Raw genomic sequence first — 7385 nt, 5'->3', positions numbered from 1 at the left:
TGTTCTTGTTGAGTTCTTTGTCAGACAATTGGGAAACCTTGGTTATGACTATTAGTAACTCTGTTCCAGAAGGTGTTTTATCTTTGGATGTTATCAAACAAAGTGTGTTTAATGAAGAGATAAGAAGAAAGGAGATGGAGTTGATAATTCATATGCTCTTGTTGTTGAATATTGTGGAAGAAACAAGAGTAAGAGACTTAAAGACCGTAGTAACTCAAAAGGGAGGTCCAAGTCTAGAGACAAAGAGACTACGACATGTCATTACTATAACAAGCCTGGCCATATAACAAAGTTTTGCTACCCTTGGAAGAAAGAACAAAGTAAAAAGCAAGACTCACAAAAAGAGGAAGATGATAAAAATATTGAACAATTGTTTCTTAGAGTGATAATGTTGTCACATTGATTTGTGCAATTAGTGAGTGTCATCATGTAGAGAGTTCAAACACAAAGTAGGTGGTAGATTCAGATGCTTCATACCATTGTGTTTCCAAAAGAGATTATTTCATGAACTATCAATCTTGTAATTTTGGTAGTGTTAAGATGGGAAACGAGAGCTCAGCTAACATAGTTAGGTAAGGTGATATTCGTGTGAAGACAAGTATTGGGTGCACGCTTACATTGAAGAATGTGCACCATATTCCTGATTGATACCTTAACTTATTGTTTGCAAATGTCCTTGATCAAGAAGGATTTCAATATACCTTTTGTGATGGTAAGTGGAAATTGTCTAAGGATTCAATAATAGTTGCTCGAGGTGAGTTATGTTGCTCTTTATATAAAACAAACTTGAGCATATGTTCTTTTAAGTTGAATACAGTAGAAGAAAAAAATTCTCCAAATTTGTGGCATCGAAGGCTAGGGCATATGAGTGATAAGAGGATTAAATTATTGGCATGTAAATCTCTTATCTCGGTTGATAACACATTTTCTCTTGACCCTCATGATCATTGTTTGGTAGGTAAGCAACATAGAATTTCCTTTTCTGGGAAGTCTACCAGAAGGCAAGAAAAATTTAAGTTAATACACTGATATTTGTGGTCTTATTGAGGTGCAGTCACTTGGTGGCAATAAATATTTTGTCACTTTTATTGATGATGTCACTTGAAGAACTTTGGTGTATACGTTGAAGAAAAAAAGCCAAATCGAGATTTTTAGGAAGTTTCATGTCATGGTAGATAGAGAGACCAAAAGAAAATTGAAGTATCTTTGATTTGACAATAGTGGTTGGTATACTTTGAATGAGTTCAAGTATTATTATTCACAACATGGCATTAGACATGGGAAGACAGAGCCTGACACACCATTAGAATTATTGGTCTTAGAACTAGGAATAAATAGGCTTACTCTTTAATTGAATGAAAATTCTAATCCAAACTCAACCGTAGATTGATGCCTGTAAATGCCTAAGTGTTGGTTGTCTGGGTGAATAGGCAACTAGGTCAAGAATCGAAGTCGAGTTGCTTTATAAAAAGAAGATATCAATGAACTTCTATGAAATGGTTTTACGGAATTATTCCCGATATAATCATAAAATGCTATTTTTTCAAGAGTTGCTGAGAGGATGAATAGAACCATTATAGAGAAGGTGAGGAGTATGCTTAGAATGTCTGATCTTCCTAAGACATTTTGGGGTGAAGCAGTGCAATGTGTTGTGTATTTGATTAATCGATCTCCATCAATTTCTCTTTCTAAGAGAGAGCATGGAAGGGACATGATCCGACTTATTTTCATCTCAGAGTATGGAAGGCACACATGCATATGCCCTAAGGAACAAAGATCAGAGCTTGGTTTGAAGACGAATCTATGTGTTTTTGTTGGGTATAGGGATGAAGAGTATGGTTATAGGTTCTACGATCCATAAAAGAAAAAGGTAGTAAGAAGCAGAGATATAGTATTCTTTGAGCATGAGAAAGATGCAGATCTTCTTAATACAAGGTACATGCAGATCTTCTTAATACAAGGTACACTTCTACTTCAGAGTTATGTTTTGATACTACTAATGATTATACTTCTACTTCTTTTATTGTTTAGACAACAAATGAGAATGTTGATGATGTACAAGATGATGTTGGTGAGATACAACCTGATGGTAATGTGCTAGATCATGTTGATTATGATGATCTTGATGAGTCTTCATCTGATGAAAAAATTCATGAAGAAGATGCATATGAGAAAGTGATTCATGGAGAAGTTCATGAGGAGGGGGAGCAATCTATTCCCTAAGTGAAGGATACTTAGGCTTGAAAGTCTATTAGAGTGTGTAAACCTTCAATGAAGTACCCAAACTTTGAGTTAATTCTAGTTAATGAAGATGAAGAACTAGAGAACTATCAAGAGGTCTTGTCTCATGATGAAAACGATCAGTGGCTTGACGCAATGAATGAGGAGATAAATTCCCTGGAAAAGAATGCAAACTATGAGCTAGTGAAGCCTCAAAAGGGCACGAAAGTATTAAAAACTGATGGGTTTTCAAGTACAAAAAGAACGGTGAGAAGATAGTGAGGTACAAAGCCAGATTAGTGGTTAAGAGATGCAACCAGAAAAAGGGTATTGACTTTGATGAGATCTTCTCTCTAGTGGTCAAAATGACATCTATCAGAATAGTGTTGGGATTAGCAGAAAATCTTGATGTTGCGATATAGCAACTTGATGTAAAAATCGTCTTTTTACATGGTGACTTGCATGAAAAGATCTACATGGTGCAACCTAAAAGATTTGAAGAAAAAGGGAAAGATAAACTTGTTTAACTTGTTTGCAAGTTGAAGAAGAATCTTTATGGGCTTAGACAAGCACCAAGGTAGTGGTACAAGAAATTTGATTCGTTTATGATAAGCAATGATTATATACGAACTTCCGCTAATTCTTATGTGTATTTCAGAAAGTTCCCGGTAGGAAACTTCATCATTCTTCTTTTATATGTGGATGATATGTTGATAGTTGGACAAGATATAGATATGATTCAAAATCTAAAGAAAGATTTGTCCAAGTCATTTGACATGAAAGATTTAGGTCCTGCGAAGCAAATCTTAGGTATGATGATTACTCGTGACAGGAAAGCTGAAAAATTGTGGTTATCCAAGGAGAAATATATTGAACGGATGCTGGAAAGGTTCAATATGAAGCATACTAAGCCTGTTAGTACACCACTAGCAACTCACTTTAAGCTAAGTAAGAGAACTTGCCCTACAACAGAGAAAGAGAAACAAGTTATGTCATCCATTCCTTACTCTTATGTTGTTGGTTCTTTGATGTATGCTATGGTGTGCTAGATCTGATATTACATATGCAAACAATCTAGTGAGTTGTTTTCTATACAATCCAGGTAAGACTTATTGGGAAGTAGTGAAATGGATCTTCAGATACTTGCGGGGAACCTCTAAATAAAGTTTGTGTTATGGAGGTGGAAAACCTATGCTTGAAAGTTGTACTGATGCAGACATGGCAGGTGATCTTGATTAGAAAATGTCAACCTCAGGTTGTGTTTATATTTTTAGGGGGAGTCATCTCATGAAAATCCAAGCTACAAAAATGTGTAGCATTGTCCACAACTGAAGCTGCGTATATTGCAGTAGTGGAAGCAAGCAAGGAGATGTTATGGCTTAAAACGTTCCTTCAAGAGTTGGGTTTGAAGTAAGGCGAGTATGTAATATTTTGTGATAGTCAGAGTACTATGGATTTGAGCAAGAATTCAATGTATCATGATCTATTAAACACATTGACATTAGATATCATTAGCTACGAGATGTAATTGAAGAGAAGAGATTGAATTTGAAGAAAGTCTACACCGACAATAATAGTACAGATATGTTAACTAAGACATTTTTCATAAATTTTTGGGATGGGTCCCCGTCGAGACCCGATTTTCCAACAGAGAATCCCTACCTCTATCCCTACCTTCAATTTGCAGGGATATGGGCAGGGATGATGATTATTTTCCTCCAGGGTGACAGGGATGGGGAATCCTTCTTTGGACCCGCTCGTGCCATTGCCAACATGGGCGGAGCCACGTAAGGGTCAGGGAGCACATGCCCCCCCTCAATCTATCTTTTATATTTTTAGTATAAATTATAAAATGATATATATATATATATATAAGTTCCACTTATATAACAATATTGGTGCTAGCTTGTTGGTGTGGATTGTTGTTTGTTTGGGAAAGCACAAGGGTTTAAATCCTACAACTTATCAACATTTTATTTTGAATTTTAAATGACTTTTTACCTAGATTTTTTCATCTCTAATAGACTTTTAAAACCCCACTCATGCAAATCATAATAAAGGAAAGTTGGTCAAATAATGTGTCCTTTAAAAATATAATGTGTCTTTTTTTTAATAAAATAAATAGTCAAACAATAATTTTTTTTTTATCGGCAAGGGCAGTTTATAAATGTTTTTCTTCTTTTCGAAATTCACTTTTCATTCTCAACTCTCAAGAACATCCTATTAAAATGGTTTTTTTCATTTTTTTTACATAATTTTTACATACACATTACATTATATATATTTTTATTTGTTTCCATATTATTTTTACATTCCCATTATTCGTATAGGTTTTTAAAATTGATTTCAAAGTTCAAAAATGGGCCTGAGGAAAGTCACACGGAAAAGAGAAGTGCAAAGGAAATTACATCTAAATTAAGAGAAGTCGAAGAGGGCTATAAATTATATATAGATCAATCCTAATGATTAAGGTTTTAGAGACATTAATATTTTTATATCGAACTAAATAAGCATAATATTCAATAGGAGTATAGTTAAATGATATTACTACCCCTTATAATTAATCAATGTCTAAATTAGTTATCTTAAACAATTAACAAAACTACCCACAAATTTGATTAATAATTGAGGTTACCTGGATGAGAATTGACAATAATGTCCTTGTGCCAATTTTTTGTGTCTCATTGAATTTATTCCATATGCCTATTAGTCTGTAAAGGTATAAAAGGAGAATAATGGAAACAAAAAGCAAGTGAAGTCCAGCTCCTCACCACCCAAGCTAGTCTTAATGAGTTGCATTAAAATCAATACATTATAATTTAGCTGCTTTTTCCTTGTATCCTTATCTTATAACTTATGTGAAGAAATGATTTAAATATGTTGTAAAAATGGTATATAATGAACAACTTGAATTTAATTATGTTAAAAATTACATAAAATTGTAACAATGGCAATGAATGGAATCATGCTATAAAATATAATATTGACTAATCATGCCAAAGTTCTTCATTTCTCAACTATCATGACATTGTTTTGTGAAGCTCTTTTTGGCCCTTTATTTATTTTTTTCTATAAAGGAGAAGGGGTTTCTTATATCTATTTTGAGAAAACATTGTTAGTTTCAATATAATTATGATGTTTTTTTTTATCAAAAAAGAAAAAAAATCAAATAAAAGAATTTCATAATTAACTAAAAATTTATCACTCTATTTAATAGTTGCTCCTTATCAAAATAGTTTCATTTGTCTTGATTGGAACTTTTGAATTGTGGATTCAACATTGATTTTGAAAAGAAAATTTAAAAAAAGTTCTACTATTTACAAGTTTACCCCTGGTTAGGATTGAGGAGCTCTCTATCAACAAGTATCAAGAAACATATGAATTGAGTTTTTTTTTTTTCCACTTTTTAATAGAAAAAGGGATTTGAACTAAAAAAAGTCCTATAAATTGACAATACGGAAAAATATGAAAATTTGAACCATAAAAATACTTTTATTTCATAAATTTGTCAAACAGATCAAATTTTATCCTAAACTTTACATTTCATTTAATTACAAATGAAACTTTGATAATTATGATCATCTTAACCCTAACTTAATAAAAGATTAGAATTTGAACTTTCTCAAAAAATTTCGTACAATTTTTTTTTTTTTTTTTTCATATTTGTTCAAGAATTTGTAGAATATATGTATAGTACATAATTGACAAGATCTCAAAAAAAAAAAAAAATGACACATAACATTAAATTTTGATTGTTTTTGTAAGATTCAACCAAGTTATTTAATAGATCGTTTTTACATGGCTAATTTTTTAAAAATTAGAGAGTGAATTAGTGAAAATTAGATGGAGGATAGAAATTACAACAATTATTTTTTATTTTTTGAAGGAATTATAATACTTATTTAAGATTAGAGTCTAATTTAATGAAATTAAAATTTTATGGTAAAAACTAATACAATCTAACAAGATTAGAGGTATTAATTGTGTTTATCCAATAAAACTTTTGGAACAAAATTAAACTTAGGTGAATAGAGGTAATCCTAAATATTTATTTAGTATGTTATTGTTTCTATTGTATTTATTAATAAATAGGTAGAATCCACTAAACATTTTTAAAGGATAAAATGGATGGTTGTTTATTATGTGTCCTTTTTCAACTTTTTAAAATTTAATACATATTCTTCATATATTGAAATTCTCTTACTCACATGTGAAATTCTTTTTAGACTATGGGGATTTGAATAATGTTTGAAATATGATTGACACTTTAATGATTCAATTGCTAAATATTCCCCATGGACCCTTTTTTTCTCCTTTATGTGATAAAATAATAGTAATAATAACCCATATGCTATTTATTTTAGTAACTGAAATACTTTTCTCCAAATAATAGACCAATTATGGGTAGTGCATTTTTTTTTAATTAATTTTTAAATATGGGTAGATACATTGGATTTTATAAAGTGTATATAATTTTATAGCTATAAATTTTGTATATAGTTTTCTCTTCATTTATTTATTTTCTTAAAAAAAATTCCGATGAATTCTTTTTGTAAAGTAATTATATAATTATATTTATTTTCAATAGTTTAATCACATGCAGAAGATCACCCATATTTTTTTTATAAAAAAAATGAAATTTTATTTATATTTGATGTCATCATTATCTTGTTTGAAATTAGTATTATTTTTTTATATTTTGTAACTTTTGCAAAATAAATCACAGAATTTTTGCTTAAAAATAAAAACCAGAGATTTAAATCTCATTTTCACACAATTCGCACAAATAAAAGAATATTTAAAATGTTAATTTTATAACTTCTTAATATTTTATTTTTTGAGATTTTTTTTTCTATTCCTTCTTCATATTAACGGATTAAGTTTTTTTTTTTTTTTTTTTTTTTTTTTTAATTTTGATTTTTAAGATTTATAAAGAGCCTATTTAACCTTTAAATATTAAAATGGAAGTTGACCTTTTAAGTCTCGTTTGGTAATTATTTTTGTTTTTTAAAATTAAGCCTATAAACACTATTTATTCCTTTACTATCTACATTTTTATTGATGGTTTAAAAAACCAAGTCAAATTTCGAGAACTAAAAAAAAAGTAGTTTTTGTTTTTGAAATTTGATTAAGAATTTGACAATTACTTAAAAAAGATGCAAATC

This window comes from Benincasa hispida, chromosome 11 (assembly GCF_027475165.1).
Source record: "Benincasa hispida cultivar pf3 chromosome 11, pf3_genome.v1.1, whole genome shotgun sequence".
Taxonomy (NCBI): domain Eukaryota; kingdom Viridiplantae; phylum Streptophyta; class Magnoliopsida; order Cucurbitales; family Cucurbitaceae; genus Benincasa; species Benincasa hispida.
Note: the sequence above shows the minus strand (reverse complement) of the source record.